Raw genomic sequence first — 24,721 nt, forward strand, 5'->3', positions numbered from 1 at the left:
TTCAGATAATGAGAAGGCCTTTTCTGTTCCCAGGTCAAACAATGCAGCCACACATCCATATCAGAATATCCCCCCGAAAGAGCAACTCTACATGAGGCTTGCCTAGCCTAGATCACCCCCCCAGCCCCCACGACATGCTGACAAAGGGGTCACCAGTAAACCAGCATTTTGAGAAGTACCACGCTTGTCTTTCTTATGCTCCCAGATTGTACTATTATTACCAGTAACAACTGGCTTGTCTTCTCTTCACTGTTCCTTTATACCAGGGTTGGGGGGACTTTTTAAGACCATGGGGCACATTTTGTTCCATGCAGCCTTCTAGGGGGAATATGCCAATGGTGGGTGGAGCAACAGGTGTCAAAAATTTCCAGTTGTACTGTAGGTTAGTTTCTATACACAATTACCCTTCTCTATCCTCCATCCAGGCAAGCCAGAGGAATTATCAGAGTTCAAGGACACATTCCAGGCAGGCAAAAGCGCTCTAGGAAGATGGGAAGCAAGGCCGGTGGGATGTGTTGTCTATGGAAAGCAGTTGTGGCTGCGGAGGGGCAGTGGCTTGGGAAGAGTTCCATATTTGGCCCCTGGGACTGAGGTTCACACCCCTCCTTTATATTTATTATTTCTTTATTACATTTCTATTCTATCCCACTCTTCTTCCTAAGGAGCCCAAGTGGGGAAAAACAAATTGCCACACCCCTTATGTGCCTGCAGCTGAAGTTTGAAAGAAACCTATGTAAGTATAGGTGCAGGGATCTCCTCTGCAGCCGGCAATGCTGATCTCTCCAGGCTTCCGAAGTGTGTAGAAGAGTGCATGCATTCCACTGTATGTGTGCAGATCCATTTATGCTATGTTGAGCATGTGGATGTCCAGAATGTGGCCAGCAGGTGTGCCAGTTTCAGTGGAGAAGTCAGGCATCAGGGATGTGGCCAGCAGTCACAGACTCACTTTCCCCTCCACATGTTCCTTGAACAAATGGGGGAAACATGTGAAGAATGCTTTCGCTTGCCTCTGTTTCTCACAGCATTGCTTGTGAGCATTGGAAGACATCACGTTAGCTCGATCAATAGAGACAAGAAGCCGCCATCAAAAATTCCTTAACTTATTGAAAGGCATATACTTTCATTGCTGGCTACTGAAAGCCATTTTTTCCCACAGACTCATTCAGTAATTCATAAGGTATGTTCAAATTTGCTACATCTGGGATTCATCATCTACAGAAAACAACTCTTCATACTTCTCTGCATGTGTACCATCTGGAACCATGGCTTTGCCCCAAGAAAGGCTGGCTTTTGCTTTCACAAGGAAAGCTAGCCTCCATAGAATATGCATTTCTGCCAAGTCCAGCCAGCCAGTTTCATTGCTTAACGCAATTCATGATAACATGAGCTTTAAATCATATGCTGTATGCTCCCATTTGCAGCACTATGTTTATATGTCTATGACTGTTTATGGATCAATGATATTGGTGTGATGTGTTTGTATCATAGAGTCATTAAAAAATAATAATAGCACAGTTTTAACAACAGAGCTACAATTCCCAGCATCTTAAAAAATTACTTTCCCAGGATTCCCTTGGGAAAGTCATGTGCTTTAAATGTATGGTGATCAGTGATCAGTCCTTAACATTCAGCAGAACTTGTGAGAAATAACAAAAAACATGTTGACTTTTGTTTTCTGTTTGTTCTTTCTATCATTGAAAATCATTCCCCATTATTTTCATTTACTGCTGAAATGGGGTACCTTAGACTAAAAAGGTGGAATAGAAACAGGGCTGTGTTCTCGTCCCGACTATATTTGTCAAATACAGTGGTACCTTGGGTTAAGTACTTAATTCGTTCCGGAGGTCCATTCTTAACCTGAAACTGTTCTTAACTTGAAGCACCACTTTAGCTAATGGGGCCTCCTGCTACCGCCACACCACCGGAGCACGATTTCTGTTCTTATCCTGAAGCAAAGTTCTTAACCTGAAGCACTATTTCTGGGTTAGCAGAGTCTGTAACCTGAAGCATATGTAACCTGAAGCATATGTAACCCGAGGTACCACTGTATTCTTCTCCCCGTTACTCTCCTATGCCTTCAGCTCTACTGAACACAAGTGTGTACTGTGAAGGAGTGATGGGAGTCTGTTCAATCTGGCACACCTCCGTTCGAAGAGAAAAGTGTGGTGGGTCCTTATCTGAGTAGTGTTGTTTGCAAATGACGCAGCCTTGATGGCACACTCCAAGGAAGCCCTACACTGGCTCATCAACTGTTTTGCTCAAGCCTGCAGGTACTTTGACCTTACCATCAGCCTGATGAAGACCAACATCCTGGGTCAGGACGTCACCAGCACTCCATCCATCAGCATTGGTGATCACACACTTGAGGTGGTAGGCAATTTTGTCTACCCGGGTGCCACCATAACCAGCAACCTCTCCATCAATACAAGTGTATTGGCAAGGCAGCCATGGCAATGGCTTGCCTCTCCAGAAGGCTATGGGAGAATGTGATGCTAACATCCAAGATGAAGGTGTACCAGGCTTGCGGGCTCAGCATGCTGCTTTATGGAAGTGAGTCATGGGCAACTTGCAACCATCAAAAGTGATGCCTCAATGCCTCCTATATGTGTGTGTCAGGAATGTTATGGGTATCACATGACAGGGCAGAGTTTCAAACAAAGATGTGCTCTTCCAAGCCCACATTCCCAGCAGTCCTGTCTAAGCGACGTCTATGCTGGATTGGTCATGTCCACAGAATGGAAGATGGCAGGATCCCCAAGGTGAAGGACACACTTCGTAACAACTCTGTATTACAAAGATGTCTGCAAATGTGACAAGATGGCTGGCAACATCCATGTGGGAATCCCTTGCAGATGACCATAGTGCCTGGAGACAGTTACTGTAGATTGTGCATCACTAGCAGTGACCAGAGGAGGAATGACCACTAGGAGGAGCACAGAGAGAGAAAAACACCACGGTGCATCTGCAACAGAATGACTGGACGCCTTTATCTGCCCAGCTGCAACAAAGCACGCCTCTCCCATATCGGTCTCTTACAGCCACAGCAGGTGCCACAACCTCCCAACATTTAGACTTCATTCCTAAAGGTGTACCCTTCCATTGTCTCCAGAGACAGACAGAAGCCAACAATAGAATTAACAGGAATGATTCATCTTTTAATTTGGCTATAAACTGCCCAGAGCCCCTTGCAGACAAGGTCAAAACCTAAATGAAATTACCGTATTTTTCGCTCTATAACATGCACCCGACCATAACACGCACGTAGTTTTTAGAGGAGGAAAACAAGAAAAAAATATTCTAAACGAAACAGTGGATGTATGATTTTTGTGGTTCATGCTATGGCCACAGACATGTGATCTGACAGTGAGTTTGGAGTAGCCCAATGCAAAAATCCTGAGGATCCATGTGGATCCATGTTTGTAACCACGTTTTTGCACCACTGCGGCCCCAGGCAACAGTGGGTGCGTGATTTTTTTGGTGCAAGATTTAGCCATGGACATGCTATGTGATCTGATGGTGAATTTGGGGTGATCCTGAGGATCCATGTGGATCCGTGCTTTGTAACCACGTTTTAAGTGGGGAGGGAAGGAAAAGCACTCAAGGGACAAGGCGCACGCGTGGGGTGGATGGAGAAGGATGCTGCTAATAATGAAGAAGAGGGGTATAAGGGGAGGAACCATCCGGACAGGACTCGTGTAAGCGGCTCCCCTCCTCTCCCGCTTTGCTCCTTTAAAGAAGCAGGCTCTCTGTCCCTCTCTCCTCCCCACTCAGCGGCTCTTCTCCCGCTTTGCTGTTTCAAAGCTAGCCACAGAAGAGGGAAGGAAGGGGAACCATGGATCCTCTGCTCACGACTGCAGCAGATCCCCCCCCCCCTGCCGCCCGTAGGCATTCCCTCCATAACACACACATACATTTCCCCTTACTTTCTAGGAGGAAAATTGAGTGTTATGGTGCAAAAAATATGTTAAATATATAGGGTTTTTTCTTCTTTATGTTAATTTGCTGCTTTACCTACAGAAGCAGATCAGGTTTTTAAAAATTCATCCCAGAAAGTGTCTAGAGTGCTCTAAAATCTTCCTAGCATATACAAGAAGGGAAATTACTAGAAGAAGCACCCTTTTTATAGTGCAGTGATTTAAATCTAAGTAGCTAATGAAGATATTCAGAGCATTTGCAAATAGACTTTTGGTGGATCCATGGAAATGCCAGAGTATTAGATTTTACTCAGTGATCTTACAAAGCCTCTTATCTCCTATTCAGAAAAAGTGAATGTAGAACTAATAAGATGATAGCTTTTATTGGGCCAACCAATCTTTTAAATGCCAGTCACATTGTTTCAAGATGCATACAACTGTTCAGTGGAAAGGCTTGATTTCAGCCGGGGATTAAGAGTTCCACTGTGCAAGCAGAACTCACATTTCTTAGGAGCCAGCCCAGAAAATTTTTATTCCATTTCTCTCTCAAAAGCTTAGGGCAGCACAGTGATGTCCCCATTCTATCCTCAAAACCACCCTATGAGGTAGGTTAGGGCTAAAAGGGAGGTGGTCATTAGCTGAAGAACACCCAGTGAATTTTGAGGCTCAACAGGGATTTGAACTCAGGTCTCCCTGGTCTGAGCTCCAAACTCCGACCAATACACTATATGCTCTGTTGAAGTATACTAGCAAACACACACACATACAATCATTTTCACAAAGTTCTTTCCTCAAGTGTTTCCTATTTTCTTCAGATCAAGTTCATGAATTATTCTACAGGAATGTGATGTGAAGGGAAACTTCCTTTCTTTATGTTTTAAACATTACTCGAAGAGGATTAATTCCAAGGAATCTGCAATGATATCTATTTAGGAAGCTTTTTATTGCTTTGGCTTTCATTCCTAAAGAAACCAACACGTGATTGATGCTTTCCATCAAATTCAACTGCTGACACCCAACCTATGTGCAGCAAGTTAGCATTGTAGTTCTGTAACTCAATATTGCGCATGTACTTAAGAACACTTAACACTTTATTTCAAATACAGTTGCTATAGCTGTTAAATATCACTGATGCCTTCTTACAGAAGCACAAGGATAAAACTTTTCATTAGTCTAATGTTAACTGATCTACAAAAATGTGTGGCTACATACCTTTCGCCAGGTCCATCTTATACTGTGTTCATTCCGCCAAAGGATTAAAAAACTAAAACTAAAAATCCATGCACTCTGATGGGTAGCATTAGCAAAATGCAACAATATCCGTAGCTGTTAGGAAATGTGTAAGTATAATGTTTTGTTTTGGCTGCAAAACCATATTGCTAGCCTCTATGGAGAAAAGCTAACCTATTCAGAACAAGCTAAACTAGGCATGTCCAAAGTCCATTTCAGGGGCCTAATCTGGCCCACTGGTCAATTTAATCCAGCTCAGCAACTTCAATCCTAAAAAAAGTTCAACAACTTTTGCTGGCCCTCGTGCATGTTCACTTCATCAAATCTAGCCCTCTTTGAAAAAAGTTTGGGCACCCCTGAGCTAAACATATGGCATAAAAAAAGGACACCCCCCTTAATGTAAATCAGATGTCCCAGTTTCTTCAAGTGCTTTAAAATATTGCACCAGATACGTTTGGCTTACCACTGCTTTGCACATTACTTTAAATACATCCATGAGACTGGCAGGGCAACCCTATGCATATCTACTGCATACATTCCATTGAATTAAATAGGCCGTACTCTAGGAAGTGTACATAGGATTGCTGCCTTAGCTCTCAAATCAAAGGCTACACGCATTACTACTTTGGAAGTATATTAACGTGGAGCCAGAACTGAGACTGTCTTAAATCTCATTTATGTCGCTTGCATAGATGTTGCTTAAAGTGATGAAAGCAAATTTGTCCTGCCTGACATGCTTAATTGAAAACAGGTTGCTCAGAACAAAAGGGTTAGGAAGTGTACATTCATTTTGATTGGTCTTAAATGTCCGGATGTCTGGGGGGGGGGGGAATCATCAATAGATTTACATAATCCATTCCATTTTCTTACTGAAATAGTCAATTTGCCAATTAATACTCAGCAGGAATATGAGACATTTTCAGCATAAACTGAATGTCTACTCAAAAGAAGGGTCACTGATTTTAATGGGACTCACTCCCAAGTAAATGAGCAACTGAGAGGGGATTTTAGACGCTAAAATCCTGTCTAAGGGTAAGAATTTGTACAGAGCTATTCCCGCTGTCCCCAGGTAGGTTTGGAAATAGGCATTTTATGAGGTTTTATAGCAAGCCGGAAATTTAACAAACCACCCCAATGGGATCTAATATCGTTTCAGTTGACAAGATGGTAACCTCTTTTTACTCACACTCAGTAAAACCATCTTTTATCACTTGGCCAAAGCTTTGCCCTGTGATACAATATAGAATAACTCTAAGGAACATGAGAAGGTTATGAAACAATTTCCGCTCAGTAAGGAGAAATTTTTTGACTTAAACAATGACTCCATTCTCCATCCCTTGCAGATAACCAACCATTCTAGCTACTGAACCAATATGTAGCAAATATGGAATTGTTTGCGCTTTAGTCTAACAAATTTACATAGCTATGCCAGATAAAGGTGGAACAAAAATGTTTTGCGTTAAACGTGATGTGGATATTTGGCTCCATTTGCCTTCTATTCACTAATGTCTGTTTTAGTCTTAGCTTTCTTCCTAGGTTCTCTTCCCCACTATTAAACTCGCAATTAGTGATGCAGTTATGCAAACTACAGTTCCCAGGATTGTTTTTTTTGGGGGGGGGGAGTCATGTGCTTTAAATGCATATCAGATGTGCTTTCGATGTGTGGTATGGATCTTCCCTTACTTTTAAACTGTGGTAATGTAGTTCCCTCTCCTCACACCTTTCCTCATTCCATGCTTTACAAATTCTACATTCCTGATATGTTGGGGCACGGGAGGGAGAGTGAGTTGGCAACCCTGATATAAGCCTCCAATCATTTGCAAAGTTTCATATTTAAGGCTGCAATTTAACCTTACATATCTAGGAATAAGTTGCACTTAATTCACTAAGACTTCTGAGTAGATATAGTTAGGGTTGAATGTTTAGGCTGCAATCCTTCAGCCACTTGCCTGAGAGTAAGTCCCATTAACAGGGCTTACTTCTGAGTAGACATGGCTAGTGTTGCACTGTTAAGCTCACATACATACTGTATATTTAGTTCCTGTCATGTGCTGTTTGCGTAGGTAGTCTACCTGCAGATGTACTTACAGTGCCACTATAACAACGATGATGACAGAATTCTGACTCAAAAGTCTAGCCCTGATGGTGCCACAGACGAAAACCCTCTGAGGCAGATGAGGTTGAAAGATAGCAACTGGCTCAAGATAATGCAGTGAACTTCACAACTGAGCAGGGATTAAAAACCTGTGTCTTCCTAGTCTGAGTCCAACACCTCTCTAAGGCCCAGAGAGGCGTGGGGTCACTTCCAGCTTCCCTGTCCACAATAAAGATTAGAACTGCTGACACACACAAACAAAATAAGGCACCAAAATATGAACGGGAAACTACAATGAAACAATTCTCTACCTTTCAACACACACTTGATCCAGCCACTAGTAGTGCTCTGTTTATATAATCAGCTGATCTGAGTTCATCACAGTCTAATTTTGTACCATTAGTTCTGATATGCTTTTATTAATAACTATGACAGTAGGACAAGATCTGTATCCATCAGTAAACACATCATGCCTTTTACCAAATCACATCTCTTATTTACTTAAATTTGCAGCATGTGCCACATTTTGGTCTGATGTGCATGAAGACAAATTGTGAAACTTATCAAACACACACACAAAGCAAGTGTCTAAATTTTGAGGCCCCCTTTGAGCTTGAGATTAAGGCCAAATGGTCCTTCTGTCCTGCAACACCAGCCCATTGGACACTGCACTGGCTTTCCCATCTCTTTCACGGCAACAGAATGGTCTCGTTGAGCCAGTTCACTCAGCTTTTTCTAAATATAAGCAGCAACTTCTAGGGGTTAGAAAAATGATCCCTGTGGTGAGAGCAGCTTTGGCTGCCACATCAATGAATAGACAGCTCACAAAATATGTTTCCCTGCATGTGTGCCTGCCCACAGATGTCCAGTAATGGGTCTCTTTGCTGGGATATAACTATGGAGTCAACATGCCCATAGATGCTACGAAGATATTTACATAGAAACATGAGATTTAATTGTCTGAAGAGAGACAAGTATACACATGCACAGGGGACAATAGATTAGACCATTTTTATGTTTCAAAAAACAAACAACAAACCCCCTGACTCCCAGGCCAAAGTCAGGAGACGGGAGGGTATGCAGAACTAGGACAGAACTTGCAAGACTGAAGGCAGAGAATCTGGATTGAACCTCTCAGATCAGGGCAAAGCTATGTTATTCAGTAGAGTTTACTGGCACCAACCCTTTTGGTTTAGCACACAAGCAATGAACTGGCAAGAGGGAATGCCCAAGTCCTGTTTTTCTTTCTTTCTTCTTCTACTTTGGCGATCACTCATCACTGAGTAAGATTGTCTTCCACAAACGGGGTTTTAACAATGAGTCCATAAGTGTGATGGCCTTGGACTCGGGCTCGGACTTGGAGCCAGAGAAGTCTCAGTCTGCACCGGATCCTTTGCCTCAGGCATCATATGAACCAAGTCTGGGGCCTGATCCTGAAGAGTCCCAGTCTGCACAGGTTCCCCTGCAACAAGCACCAGCTCGGCCGAGTCAGGGGCCTGAGCCTGCCCTGGCTCCAGATGGGTGGATTACCTTGTTGCCTTCAGCTGGGCCATCACATTCAGCTGCTCCACTACCAGTTGGGTCAGGGGAGGCTGAGGCGGCCCCTGGGTTTAGTAAACCACCAATGTCTCCCAAGCTGCAGAGACTAAGGTCTGAGAGAAGGAGAGACCTGAGTACTCGCAGGAGGAGTGCTCACCTTCAGGCGAAGCAGGGAGGTGAGTCGCCGGGGGATCAGGACTGGCCATTACCCTGACAAAGATAAAAGGCTATCGGACCCCACCCCAGGTTGTGGGAGCAACATTGCTGTATGCCAGACCCTGCCTGAGATCCTGTACCTGTCCTTGCCTGGTTTCCCACCTCATGCCCTGCCTTGAGCCTGTCGGACTGACTCCTAGTAAAACCTACAGATTCTGGACTGGACCTGGACTGTGGTTCTTGGGTTACCCCTGGGCCCAGCACAGTAAGTGACTGTGGAGGCCAATTCTGGATCCACATGTCCTTCCACAGTGGGGACATTAGTTTCCGGGCGGGAGTTGATCACAGTGTGGATTTGCCACGCGTGCCTTCCTCTTAGCACATTTCTCCCTTGTGTCCTGAGTCTGAGTGTCTTCAAAGCCCATGACACCTTTGGTAAAGGCTGTTGTCCAACTGAAGCACTTGCTGGCCATTGTTTCCCAGTTGTCAGTGTTTATACTACATTTTTTTAGATTTGCCTTGAGACAGTCTTTAAACCTCTTTTGTTGACCACCAGCATTACGCTTTCCATTTTTAAGTTTGGAATAGAGGAGTTGCTTTGGAAGACGATCATTAGGCATGCGCACAACATGACCAGTCCAACAAAGTTGATGTTGAAGAATCATTGCTTCAACACTGGTGATCTTTGCTTCCAGTACACTGATATTAGTTCGCCTGTCTTCCCAAGTGAGGTGTACAAATTTTCAGAGACACTGTTGATGGAATCTTTTGAGGAGTTGGAGATGGCATTTGTAAGTGGTCCATGTTTCACAAGCATATAGTAAGGTTGGTAGTACAATAGCTTTGTAAACAAGCATTTTGGTTTCCCTGCGAATGTCCTGGTCCTCAAACATTCTGCACTTCAATGCTCAGGCAATGCTGGATTTCGGCATCAATGTTGACCCTTGTGGAAATATAACTGCCTAGGTAGGAGAAGTGATCAACATTTCCCAATGTTACACCACTGAGTTGGATTCGTGGCACTGCAGAGGGGTTATTTTGTACTTGGTGCAGCACTTTGGTTTTTTGGATGTTGAGTGAAAGGACAAGTTTTTTGTAAGCTTCTGCAAAGATATTTAAGATGGTTTGGAAGTCATCCTTGAGCGTGCACACACTACGTTGTCACCAGCATACTGAAGCTCTATGATGGAAGTTACGGTAACCTTACTCTTTGCTTTCAGTGTACTCAGATTAAAGAGATTTCCATCTGTTCAATATATGATTTCTACTCTGGTGGGGAGTTTCCCTTCGACAAAGTGTAGGATCATGGCAATCAAAATAATGCTTCTTCATTTGTCCAAGATATTACAACTATTTAAATTCCATAAATATTATGTTTTTATGAGCACTGGAGGAGTATTTTCGTGGACCTCAGTTTAGCTCCTACTAGCCTGCTTGTTTGCTGTAAATGTTCCAGGGACTCAGAGTTTGGACTAAACTAAAATTATGTGAAGCTCCCAAGAAAGATGCAATGTTCCCATAGGATAACTTATGGCCCATATCCTGCCTCGAGTGATACAGATGTTGCCACCCACACTGGTCTCCCCATGGACTTTCCTTTTCATCTGCCAACAGCTTCTGTGTTTTGTTTTAGTTTTTGGTTGGGGCTGCTGGAAACCTAAGGCAAAACAGAGCAGGGAAGCTCAGGTGGTCTTGGTTGAACTTGCATTCCTAGGCAGGGAAAGGCTGGGAAGCAATTCTTGCCAATTTCAGTATTTAATTCAAATCTAAATTCATTCTGCTTACATGAAGGATCAGTTCATACTGTGCCCTGTCAAGTCTGTTCTACATATAGTGCAATGCAGGAGCAAACCTCAGTTCACGTTGTTCCACATTTACATGCAGTATGAACATTTTGTACGGACATGCATCTATGTGTATATACACTCATGCAGCATCGTACAAACTCATCAGTTCACATGTGTATGTTGGACATTTTAGGGATGCATCATTAAAATTAGATAACACTATAGGCTATAGGTTGTAATGAGCCAGGAAAGAGGAGCCACAGAGAAGTCAATAATCCAGACTGATAAATTAATCAGGACCAAAGGACAAAACAGGAGGCAGGATAAGGGAGCAAGCCAGGACAAGCAAAAGCATAGCACTCAAGTAAGGCTTAACTGAAACAGGAAAGCCTCTTATAGTTCTTCCTGTCCAGAAGGATCCAGCAGCCAGCCTTGACGATGGGATATTGTCCAGAATTTGGAAGATACTCTCCTGATAGGTAGATGGTACAACATGCAGTTCAGTGAGTCATCACATGGCAGTCACACAAACTCAAAAGGCTCCAAGTATGAGCCAAGTAGAGGTAGCTCCAAAAAAAAATTATTATCAACAGTTGGCACCTAAATCATACAGTGACGAGGCAGTACGTTTTGGCAAAACAAGCACAGGATTAGAAGGCAGAAAAGTTCTGAAAGGAGGGTTTAATGCAAGCCGGGGCTCAGCCTCAGACTGTGTTGTGACTGTGGTTTGAATGCCAGTCAACCTTGCTTGCTTCAGAGTATTACAGAATAATTTGTCTTAGCTGCACCCTGTGAAAAGGCATAATTCCAGAAATGTATGTCTCCCTCATGATGTCATCGTCCACTACATGGCCACGAATCCAAGATGGCTACTCAAGATGGCTACCCCACCGCCTTCCCCTTGACAATCCTATGCCGTATGGGGCTTTCCCTCTGTGCATGAATGAATGAATCGATTTATTTTGGCATGGTGTGTCCCCCCCCCCTGAAAGGCTGATGGGCCCCATCAAGTTTACGTAGCAGCAGCAGCAGCAGCCAGGCAATTTGGAAAGGCCCATTTTAATTTCCAAGAATACCCCTGTTGTATCATTCTAAGGCATTGTGAGTAATTTAGCATGGTGGCTCCACATGGCTTGACATGGGAGACCAGCACAGTGGTGGCCTCTGCCTCTGCCATATTTCTGAAGGCCTAGCTAGCTGCCCAAGGATGCCCATGTGCCAAGCCTGAAGAACAAAGTTGTGAAAACCAGCTTTGTTCCACTGATCAGTTAGGAGTCATCAGAGAGTAAGGGAAGCTTCTTCATTCTGAAATATTCCTAGCTGGCTAAAGAATACTTACTTTCAGCTCTCCTCATACTGCCCAAGAAGAGCGTCCCATGGACCATGATGTCACAGAAACGCAGGGGAGAGAGATCACCAAAGTTTAGGTGATCCTTTACTTGCATTTCTACAACTTCATTGTCCAAGGGACATTCCTCTCATGGGGAACAGGGGAAGTAAGTGTTTGTGCGGTAAGTGTGTGCAATTCTATTTGTATCTAGCCCCATCCATTGCTGAAATGCAGTCTTTGGTGGAATCTACACACATGTTAAAAGCGCTGTGAAAATGCTTTTTAAAAAAAGTTTTGAAAAATATATTGAATTTGCCATAGCTCACCATCACCATCTAGTGTCACAATTGTATATTGCGCTTTACAACACATTCAAAACGTTTTATTTGCAGCTGTATAGCTGAGACCCTTGACATTGGTCCATGGGGGTAATAGGGCAAGATAAGTGGGAGAGTAATTTGAGATGCAGACCAGAAGTGAACTGCCCTCATTAGCCTAAGGGAGCAACAAGAGTCTGAAATTCCAATGATATCCAGAGGACTGCCATACAGTCCCCAGCCCTGTTAAATAGAAGACATTGAATTTAAGTGAAGGTAGTCGCAGTGAAGCCAACATTACTAAAATCTTAAACCTACTGTTTAATTTTAGCTTGTGGATTGAAGATGCCTGTGTTACTGTTATAAATTCTGCATCTCACACCCTGAGACTAAGGCTGAAAAGATAAAAGCATGAAATTGTTATTTTGTCAAAGCTTCACTGTTGAAAACACTCTTTAAGTGTATAATCACTTCCAATAACCATAGAAAATCAGCACCATGTAGAACCCCCTGGATTCCATTGTGCCCTTGATTTGTTCATGTTCCGCAATAACCTCCAATAACCTAAAAATTGATACTTTCACAGTGCTGTTCACATTTACATCATAGTTTCCTGCGAAATGCCATACATTTCTCTTATCCAGCAACAGAAAAGACTAGGAGGACATGAAATGCAATCCCCTGCCTTCATTCAGAAACTTCCACATTCTCCCTAATAATTCAAACTACAGATTTCACCAGGATAATACACGGTCACCCTAAGTTCCCTATATGAAGAAATGAACCCTGCTGTCTACAGCTCTACAAGCCACTAGGATTTGGGAGATCCATGTTCACATCCCCAATCAGCCATGAGCCTCAATGGGGGAACATAAGCGCGAGGCCTATCTATTCCAGCTTTCTATTTTCTTTAGCAATCAGATTCTTCTGGGAAGTCCCCCCAAAGCCTCTCCTGCTGTTGTTCTCCAGGACCTGATTTTTAGAGACATGTTGCCTCCAATTCTGGAGGTAACATATGGACATCATTAGTTGGGTTTACAATATTTTACAGCCATTTACAGTCTTGGGACTATCACTACCTTGGGGCAGTCTTTCGGTTTATTTTATCACATAGGGTTGTTCTGAGGAAAAACAAAGGAAGGAGACAGACTCATATCTACCATGAATTCCTCGGAGGAGGATTGAGATAAAAATGTAATAAATGACTGAAGCAAATAACTTAAGAGGGAAGGCAAGACATTTCCCTTTGGAAAAACATGATTTGAAGGATGCAATCCTATGCACATTTACTTAGGAATAAGTTCCCAAACACATTAGGACATTCAGCTGAGTATATATGCACAGGATTGGGGTGTTAATCTCAAATACTAAAATTAGGCAACTTGAGTTAGGAGACGGAAATTTAGCACTGATCTGCATCACACCCATTACCCTTCCTCTACTTGGGGTTGTACCATCTGGGAAAACCTCCAATGAGTTGATTCAAAAAGTATGTCACATAAGCCAACAGCGCTTGTGTTCTGCTGCTAACTCAGTTATGATGAATGTACGAAAGTAACAGTGTTTTAAATTAATTTTGTACTAGGTAACTTGCACTGGAACCCAAATTTATAGAGCCTATTAATGGTATTTGCATTGAAAAAACCACGGTGAATGAATGAGTTTGGTAGAAGATTGGTAAGAAATGTGTTAAAGATCATGGGTTGGATCACTGACCTTTAACCCATCACTTCTAGGATTCCTTTCAACAGAAGAAGAGAACCTTTGGTTCCAGCCCTGTTTTTTCTACGCAAAGTTAGTGGGAAAGATTCTTTAACTATTTGATGACACTGCCATCGTTCAGCCCCTTCCCAGGTGCTGAAAATCCTGCGCTAGAGGGGAAGATGGCACATTTACTTGTCCACATGTCCGCAAGTTACCAAGTACAAGGGACGCGGGTGGCGCTGTGGGTTAAACTACAGAGCCTAGGGCTTGCCAATCAGAAGGTTGGGGGTTCGAATCCCCGCGACGGGGTGAGCTCCTGTTGCTCGGTCCCTGCTCCTGCCAACCTAGCAGTTCGAAAGCACATAAAAATGCAAGTAGATAAATAGGTACTGCTCCAGCGGGAAGGTAAACGGTGTTTCCGTGCGCTGCTCTGGTTTGCCAGAAGTGGCTTAGTCATGCTGGCCCGCTCCCTCGGCCAATAAAGCGAGATGAGCACCGCAACCCCAAAGTCGGCCACGACTGGACCTAATGGTCAGGGGTCCCTTTACCTTTACCTATGTCCACACTGTTGGTGCAATATATATTATATATTAAACAGAGAATTTTAACAGAGAAGATCCAAGTTTGGGGTAAAGTACTCTTTGGTGAGAGAACTCCAGCAGTAATTCAAAGTCACAAAATAGGCAGCAAAGTTAAACATGGACTGCCGGACCTTTAAAATATGTTTCCCTCCAAGTGAGTTCCAAAATGTCCCCTTAAATAATTTCTTTCCGAAGTTTCCTTCTTCCCCAGCATAGGAAAAAGACCGCATGTTTGGTAAATGGGCTATTTACAAAGTCCTTAAAGGTCAGAGTAACATGCTTCAGAAAAGTTGCACAGGCAGTAAAACTTAGCTTAGATACAAAGTGTTCCTAAATTATTGGTATAGGCTGTGGTGTGTGGTTTTTTTTTTTCTAGAGAAAAGGGTGCTGGAACACACCTTCCTCAGAAGACCCACCCCAGAGCCCCAAGAGCTCTAGGCTCTTTGGGCTGGGCTGGGGGGTGGGGTCTACTCTCCAGCCAGAGCCTTGCAGAGGCTGCTCTGCCTCAGCGGAGCAGCTTAACAAGCCCACCCACCCCCGGCTTCTGTGAGCTGGAGCTGCATGGGGATTTGCTCAGCTGAGGCGCAGCTTTCCTGCACACCAGCTGTTAGCTGGAAGGCTGCAAAGCCTCACTACACCTCTGGCTCACGAGAAGACCCTCTCCGAAGCCCATGAAGGATGCCCCCTTCAGGCTAATAATAATAATAATAATACCCCACCCATCTGGCTGGTTTTCCCCAGCCACTCTAGGCTGCTTAGAGCACATAAAAAATTGTAAAACATTAGACATTAAAAATTTCCCAATACAGGGCTGCCTTCAGATGTCTTCTAAAAGCCAGATAGTTGTTTATTTCCTTGACATCCGATGGGAGGGCGTTCCACAGGGCAGGTGCCACTACTGAGAAGGCCCTCTGCTTGGTTCCCTGTAACCTCACTGCTTGCAGTGAGGGAACTGCCAGAAGGCGCTCAGAGCTGGCTCTGGGGAGGGTCTTCTTAAGGGCTTTGCTGAGGTTACTCAAGTCTCTCTGCACACATCTGGGGCCAGCTGAGAGGTGCCGGAACACTGTTCCGGAGAGTTCTGGCTGAAAAAATGCCCTGGGTATAGGAACACAGCAATGGCTGGCGAGAGCCATGTGGTTGAGTTGGAACAACCAGCTCAAACCTTTTCGCACGCTGAGTACCATTTGTACAGGGTTCTCACTTGCACAGGGAGCCTCCACATATATAAAAAGGTATATGCTGCATAAGTTTATTATCATGCAAGGGGCCATGAAAATTCATGCAACCTTGAGGTAGGGATAAATACAGAGTCCCATTGATACCTTGTTGGCTCTTCATTCCGGCAGTGCCAGGAGAGGGCTTGTCCACATGCAATGAATTTGATGAACTGGTTCCAAAGTTGTCAAACCTTCTTTGACTAATGCAAGCCCAATGCCTCCTGGGACATGCAGAACTAGTTTCACGGTTCATTATTAAACTTTTTTTGTCAATATATTATTACATCCATAGCCAACTTTTCCTCCAAGGCAGTGTGCATGGTTCAATTTAATCCTCACAACTCTGTGAAGTAGACTAAGATGAGAGTTGGTTTCATAGTCAAATGACGACTTGAACCTGGATTTCTCTAATCCTAGTCTGACACTATAAATATGACACCCTACTACAGTTTTGCTGGGTGTAGGTATGGTTGTAGAATATATTTGCAGCCCAATCATGTCTATATTTACTCAGATGTTCCATTGATTTCAATAGGATGTAATTCTACAGCAGTGAAAAACTGCAGCCTTGAAATGAACCCAGTTCAGCTATGGTGATAGACCAAAACGTCTCTGGGCTTGGCAACGACATAGCCAAACAAATAAAAGACCTCTTGCATCTAAAACTGAATGTAGATTTCATTGGCTACACCATTGTTAAGGGAGGGATTGGGCCGAAGGAAAGGTGGATTAAAAGTTCTTTCAAGACCTGTAATGCTGTAACACGTGAAAGATTTATGGATCTAAAATATTTGCCTGACTAAGTAATCTTGAACTTCAGAATTGCACTGCAGAGATCAGTTTAATGATGGTGTTTTCTGGCAGCAAGTGCAGCTCCTTAGGAGTGTTCTTTAGCTGACAGCAGCACCGCAGGCAAATACAGCTTGCACAACTGCATATTCATACCAAACTGGAGCGATGCAATTGGACAAAAGTCATGCTCTCGGTTTTTACAGTTGCACAAGGAACAATTTAAAACAGACAAAAAAAGTTTGGCCTTGGAAGCAAGGGCTCGCCCCCATGTGCTGTAGCAACTGAAGGAAATGAGCTGGAGGTTTCAAGAGACAGCACTGATGATGCAAAGGAGCTGACAAGGGCATTTCATGTGAAGCTGCAGCTTTTTTCCCCTTTCACAGCTGCCCCCAACCTGAGAAAAGCCAGCCACTGTTCAGTTTTAAAAGCTGCTTTTCTCCTTTGGTGGGGTTTTTTTTTGGGGGGGGGGGGGTAAGCAGTTAAACATTCCAGGGAAAACTGGCTCTCAGCACTGTTCTGAGGAACAGGAAGGAAAAGCTTTCTCTAAAGTGAATTCTTCAGCTCTTTGTAGGGCTGAAAAACAGCTAGCACTAGAGCACCATCTAGTTTCTAGCAATAAATACTGGCTCTACGCAAGCTGCATTCACTGCCATGCTCAATACTACAGGGATTGAATAGGATTGTGTGAGCAGCAAGCAGATATTTTGGAGGCACCAGCACTTTGTTTCAAAGCCTTTAACATTTGGATCTTAACTCGTAGTACAGTACCCTGTGACTACTGGAAACTCGGAGGGCTTTTGATCTAGGGGAAAATTTTAGAACCTGGCTCCAAGCTATATATTTAAAACAAGCCTGAAACTTCGCATTAATGTGGTCACCTCAAAATCTATTTTCTTCCCAAAGGAACAGAGGCAAATGATCATGATATAATGGTTATCTGGTGTGTTCGGTTCCTGCTATACATTTCTTGTCAATTTCTTGTAGATATAAACAAACAAATAATAATAACAGTAATGATGATGATGATACAGTGTGACATTCATTTTTATACTATGCATCAGAGTTTGTTCCTTGAATAACTGACTTGCTGCAGTATTGTAAGTGCTCGGCCCCTTTCAGGATCTGGCCTAATATTACATGATAAGTAATAATCCCTGGACTGGTCAGAGACTTTGCCCACTAGCTGAACTACAAAGACAATCCAGGACTATTTATAAAAGTAACTGATAACAGAGAGACACTACCAGTGTCAAAAGCAGCTGTAAAATAGAGGGCTAAACAAAGCCCAGTTAATAGAACAATTCAACTGTTAAATAGAATTCCAGTGATACTACACAAAAATAAAGCACCCCATTAAATTATTTAGATGCACCAATTAAGAGGTTGCAGTCATTTTTTTTAATGTGCTAGCCTTCATTTGTCACAATCAATGGGCCATATCCAATGTTGCAGCTCTGATGGCCGAACAGACACACAATGGGGCTTCCGCCTTCTTTCCTGTCCTGTCTGGTCTGCTGCACACCCTCAAAATCAGCTCCTGGAGGCTGAGGGATGATCTGGAGCAGATTTTGGGGAGTGCACAGGAGGAAAGGAAACAGAATCCCATTGTGCCAGCAGTTCTAAGCTATTCAGTTCTAAAAAATAGGAAATTAAACTCTTAAATGTAAGAAAACAATTGTTTCCTGTCACGTATATGACTCTTCCTGACTCCCTTATTTATTTACCTGGACATTTTAGTGATGGTTTCCTCTTAGATCTTCAGTCTCAAACAGGGGTGGTGAACCTGTGATCCTCAACATATTGTTGACCTATAACAACCATCAGCTTCATGAATGGGGGTGGGGGTGGATGTTTTGTTTGGTCTAACATCTGAAGGACCAAGGGTTCATCGTCCCTAATCTCAAGGCATTTGTTCTTTTCATTCTGATTTTCATCCTGTGGCTAAGTGAGCCTATTTTAGGTGCAGTTTTGGTTGCAGCAGCTTCCATGCATGTGAGAACTGGATCTCCCCCCCCCCTTTTACCCATCTAATTTAACACAAACTCTTGGCCTGAAGTACATTTTGGTTGAATTGTAGAAGATATTGGCTGAACTGTTTAACTTGGCATCCATCTCAAGGCAAAGTGGAACATTCTGCTTGATCACTTCCCTAAAGCAATACTCCAAATTTAGACTGGAATGTTTTTCTTTGCTTTTGCGGCATGTTTTTTTTTATTCAAAACTCTGTAGAATTTTAAAAATAGGTTTCTTTTTTCCTTTTTGAAAAACAAACACCCTGTCTTTGAAACACTATCGTTAGTTGGTTTTGATGCACATAAATATACCCCCCTCCAAATATTAAAACATCTCAAAAGGAAGAGGTCAGTTCTCAAATTCATCATCCCAAGCTATTCATACACTTCATGCTAGATATGTCAAAAAGATGAATGGCTTGGCTCAACATACCCCCTGCCCTAGACCACTCCCAGGAAGAAGGTTGGCATGTGCTGGGGAAATAATTCAAGATGAAGGATTATCGGGGGTGCGGTGCATTAAATTCTAAGGACTAGAACAGGCTTCCTCAAACTCAGCCCTCCAGATGTTTTGGGACTACAATTCCCATCATCCCTGACCACTGGTCCTGCTAGCTAGGGATCATGGGAGTTGTAGGCCAAAAACAACTGGAGGGCCCAGTTTGAGGAAGCCTGGACTAGAAGCTTGATGTTGACGCAGACAGGAAGAACAAGTACAGAAAATCTAGCAGGGTGAGTTCCTCATTGTATTGGGATATGTGCATTTTTTTTTCCTTTTTACCATACGTTTGTGGTAGAGAGAGCATGGTAAACTTAAGTAGAGCTTTGCGTATGGAGCCATTCATACTAGTAGTTTTCCACCTTGAACTGCCGTTATGTGGTTGTGTTTTCCCCTAGATCAGGTTAATGCCTTTCTTACCTACAATAAAACATGTAAGACTATCCTGGTTATTTTGTTATTTTGTTTTGAAAAACAAGGCCAACTATAAAACACAGGAAGCAAGTTTTCAAATTATACAGAACTCTTCCTCAGGCGTAGGTGTCAAGTGCCAAAAAGAAAAGAGCAACAAGTTTGATTTTAGAACAGGATGTTCCCTTGTAAATTAGATGTTCACTTTTAGAGAGAAATGTTCAATCCTAGGTTTGTTGACCAGTTCTGGGCAAAAACGAACATTTGTGGACCTTATGTTGATTTAAACTCAGAAGAGAGGTGTGCCAAGGAATTAAAATGGTACCGTTTCAGCTGTTGCAGATTTAACGAACTGCGGAGCCTTTATTAAAAAACACACACCTTAGTATTCATTAAGAGTCAAGAGGAGTTAATGGAGGTTCAAAGTAAACAAAGATATTATTATTTCTGTCCACTGCTATTCTTTAGCACTGGAGAATACAGGGTAGGTTTTATCAAACATTCCACACTGAAGATACTGAATGAGACACAGAAGTCAGGGGCAGCAACTAAGGAGAACATATGTGAGAGGCAACAGCGCATTAAGGTGAAAACACACCAAAATATGGGTGTTGTCCTTGTTTCTTAAAAGCACTCATAGCAGCTTGGATGTATCTGATCCAGATTAAACCTTTTGATTTTGTGCCTTAGTGTATCAGCTTGGCTTTTTGGTGGGTGGAGGGTGGTATCCTGGTGCTTTGATTACCAGCTCCCATGGCTAATTATTTACATATTTGCTTTTCTACCAGAAAGGAACTCACCTTTAAGAGGATCTGAAAGCTAAGATTCAATGAACAGAAAAAAAGGGATTCCATTCTTATTTGAAATTTCTGTACAGTGGTACCTTGGGTTACAGACGCTTCAGGTAACAGACTCCGCTAACCCAGAAATAGTACCGCGGGTTAAGAACTTTGCTTCAGGATGAGAACAGAAATTGTGTGGCAGCGGCAGGCCCCATTAGCTAAAGTAGTACCTCAGGTTAAGAACAGTTTCAGGTTAAGAAAGAACCACCAGAACGAATTAAGTTCTTAACCCGAGGTACCACTATACTAGGAAGAAGAATCTTCCAGTTAGCTGCTTGCCCAACGTAAGCAACATTCACTCTTCATGAGCAATTCAGCACACAAGTGCATGCTGGTAGGATTTGCAAAAAATAATATTTGAACTTACTCAACAGAGTTTAAAAATAGATTTGGATTTGATCAGCAGGGCTTCACTACAAAGGTTATAGAGGGATTCATGGAATGCTTCAGGAGAGCTGTACAGCCTAGCCCCACCCTCTGATGTGACCAGTGGCCATCCATGCATGGGAAGGGGGTGCTACATAAATACTGAAGTATGTATAGAAGTGCATGGGGAAAGGGGCTGCTGCTTGCCTTGTGCCACATTTCATTGCACACGGGGGGGGGGGGGCAAAGTCTACCTTACTTGGGTGCCTTTTCAGGAGGCACAAGGAGCTACAGTGGAAATGGGAGGGTTGAAAAAATCATTAAAGGTAAAGGGACCCCTGACCGTTAGGTCCAGTCGTGGCCGACTCTGGGGTTGCGGCGCTCATCTCGCTTTATTGGCCGAGGGAGCCGGTGTACAGCTTCCGGGTCATGTGGCCAGCATGACTAAGCCGCTTCTGGTGAACCAGAGCAGCGCATGGAAACGCCATTTACCTTCCCACCGGAGCAGTACCTATTTATCTACTTGCACTTTGACGTGCTTTCGAACTGCTAGGTTGGCAGGAAAAACTCCTTAGGATCCCATTATATTCAAATATTGAGAGGCTAAATATGGTAGCTCTTCCCCAAGCCCTTAAAACAAGTAGCCATACACACAGGAAAGCTACTTTCTTCTTCTTCTTAATTCAATTTATATACTGCCCTTTATCCACTAAAAATATAATTTGTATAATAAAAAAAAATAAAAGTAAAAAATTAAATTATAAATCAATTACAGAAAAAATCCTAAGCCCCCCCCCCCACATTTTTTTTGCCTACTGACAAAACTAGTGCAATAATTTCAAATCACTTCTACATGTAGAGATCAACCGCTGCACAGCCCTTTTATTAATTTGCATGCGGTGGTTTCGTTTGTACTCAAATGCTGCAACGACACTGCATTCTCTCCCTCTGTATTCTGGGGACTGATTACAGAAAAGTGGAGACTAATGCACAAGGAAGCAAATGTACACTTTGCAGAATCAGGTGGACATGCTATGAGTTTAGGACACTGGACTTCTGCTGGTGGGTCCCCAAAGCTGGCTTGAGCCTACGTAGGTTGCAAAAGGAGAGCAATTAGGATTCAGATGGGTCAAAGTGGGCAGTGTGGGGGCAGCAGGAGAGGCACCAAGCAGAGGGCATCTTTAGGACAAAAACTTGCAAGTGGCGCCATATTATGCACTGGGGTCAATAGTAATCTCAGGGTTAATGACTTGCACCTCAGAACACAGTTGCGACATCCATCTAAGGACATTGTAGAATTGGACTGTGGCAAATGACAAGCTTAAAAGTGCTTTCCTTTTAAAAAGTAGTGCCTGTTTCCATACAACAGCTCCTGCAACATAATATTGATGCTGGCTCAACACCATTTAAATTAAAGACCATGGGTAGGCAAACTAAGGCTCGCGGACCTTCTAAATCCAGCCCGCGGACGGTCCGGGAATCAGCATGTTTTTACATGAGTAGAATGTGTCCTTGTATTTTAAATACATCTCTGGCTTATTTGTGGGGCCTGCCTGGTGTTTTTACACGAGTAGAATGTGTGCTTTTATTTAAAATGCATCTCTGGGTTATTTGTGGGGCATAGGAATTTGTTCATTCACCCCCCCCCATATAGTCCGGCCCCCCACAAGATCTGAGGGACAGTGGACTGGCCGCCTGCTGAAAAAGTTTACTGACTCCTGTTCAAGACTACTGCAAGTTTAAAATGTTATTTTCTGGTACCTGCAGTTAGTTTTGTGACCTCTCTTTTAACGTGATGTCAGCTTAAGAGCTGCAAGAAACTTTTAAAGATGCTATTCTTTTTGCCAGTGGTGTTTTTGTATTTTCAGGATATAGATTTCTGGCCATGGAAAATGCATATAATACAAGTGCCAGCAGAGGAAAAGACTCCAAGGGAAGAACACTGAAACCTCTTTCACGATGCCAATACCGTCAGCTGACCACAGAATCTGCCAAAAGGTAGAAACAGAACATAAATCTGCATGCATTTCATGACCAGCTCCATATGGCAGAAGTTAATCCTCACTTACTTGAAACCTTAAAAAATTCACCTGCATTTTTAGCCTTTTATTCAGGTTCTAAAAGTATATTATCTAACTTGAACAACAGCGAGATTGAGAGCTTTCCAAGGGCACCCCGTTAGCTATTGTGGCAAAGGGGATGCTAAAAGTAGATAGATCTTTGTTCTAATCCAGCAGCTCCTTATTCATTTATTTCCCACTGCTTATTCTCTATGGTGAATACAACTGGAGAATGCAGACGCAAAGAAAGGGTCAGGGCTCCTAAGCCTATAGGCTGCATGTTTTCAGATGGCAAACCACAAGACACAAGAGTTCTCACTCTTCACCAGTTCAGCCTAACCAAAAGCTTTCCTTTCTTGCTTATCTTTCTTGACTGCAGTAGCACATTTACTACTGATGCACCAATCCTCTTTTAAGCAGAACAGTATTTTGGCTTAGATCCCAGGGTCTTAATTTAACCTCGTAGATGAAATATTTCCTGTTCCTTCTTCCCTCCTGCCGCCACTGTGCTTCCTTCCCAAGCATCTCTCTGGAGGACTGAGGGGCCTCTTCTGAATGTGGGTTGGGGGCACAGGGAAATGCTGGAGATGGGGTGGGGAAGAGAATTATTCTGTAAACTTCATTTAGTTTAGATCAAGCCCAGATTTGGCGTATCCCTGCCCTTCCCAGCAGCCCCATCACATTGTTCTGAAGTCCTTCACCCCCAAACCATCCAGAAAGGTTTATGGGTCACAGATGACTACAGAACAGGAAGTGTTTCCTCTATGAACTTCCGTAAGTTTACTTAACTTAGGATCGAAGCCTTTAATTATTAAAGCAAGGAAAAGCACAAGACATGTCAGTAAACAATTCAACATGCTTGTTTTGCTGTAGTCTCTGAAAAATCCAACATTATTTAAAAAAGGATATGTCACTATATTGGCTTCTCACTCTTCTGTATGTAGCACCCCCATAAATAGCCTCATGATTCTGCCAGAGAAGGACATATCTTCATTATATATATATAAAATCATTCCCAAGTGGAGCTTTTTGCCAACAGTGACCTCACTGCAGCAAGTGCAATCCTTCAACAACCCACTTTTCTATTTTATTATTTGATACGACTACCCATCAGTAAATATTCTCTAGGCGGCTTATAAACAATACAATATTAAAAATACAGTATTTTTTATTTTTACAAATAAGCATGTTTAGAATCAGACTACTGTATTTACCTTTAAAATTTCTCTTACCAAGGTGCTCTAAACATTTCCTTTGAACTAATCCTGTACGATTATATAAATAAGATTTGTAAAGAGTACTCCATGCAAAGCTCATTGGATAGTTCTGATGGAGCACAGAGTGAAGGCATAAGGAAAATCTAGCTGGAGGTGGTGGTCTTAGCCAAACATTTAAAACTTTGTTTTATATCCATTATGTTGGCTTTTCGAAAAGAGGGATGAATAAGAGGTTTCCTGTTGTTGTTGTTTAGTCGTTTAGTCGTGTCCGACTCTTTGTGACCCCATGGACCAGAGCACGCCAGGCGCTCCTGTCTTCCACTGCCTCCCAGTTTGGTCACTCATGTTTGTAGCTTCGAGAACACTGTCCAACCATCTCGTCCTCTGTCGTCCCCTTCTTCTTGTGCCCTCAATCTTTCCCAACATCTTGTGCCCTCAATCTTTCTTGTGCCCTCAATCTTCCCCAACAAAGAGGTTTCCTGCCACACCCCAAATATGTAAAGTTCAAAAGCATGAAAATGTCAGTTGCCGAAAATGTTTCATCTCAGCAATATGGATAAAGTTTCATTACCATCTTTTTTTGTATCCCACAAAAGCAGTGATGTCAATATATATAGAATAAAATGGAAGTCCATTTTGAACTGAAAATCAC

The 24,721-nt window shown here is 42.9% G+C and overlaps 1 long non-coding RNA gene across 2 annotated transcripts; it reads left to right on the plus strand.

The window, feature by feature from the left end:
• The first annotated feature begins 226 nt into the window (after positions 1 to 226).
• Positions 227 to 24,717, plus strand: LOC308594941. Of its 2 annotated transcripts, XR_014011695.1 has the most exons (3): positions 227 to 733; positions 22,661 to 22,790; positions 24,332 to 24,717. It is a non-coding gene; the product is annotated as an uncharacterized lncRNA (long non-coding RNA). The 2 variants fall into 2 exon arrangements; XR_014011696.1 differs by lacking the exon at positions 227 to 733 and having other exon boundaries at positions 22,312 to 22,790.
• The last annotated feature ends 4 nt before the right edge of the window (positions 24,718 to 24,721 follow it).

This window comes from Podarcis bocagei (genome assembly GCF_964188305.1).
Source record: "Podarcis bocagei genome assembly, chromosome: 9".
NCBI lineage: Eukaryota > Metazoa > Chordata > Lepidosauria > Squamata > Lacertidae > Podarcis > Podarcis bocagei.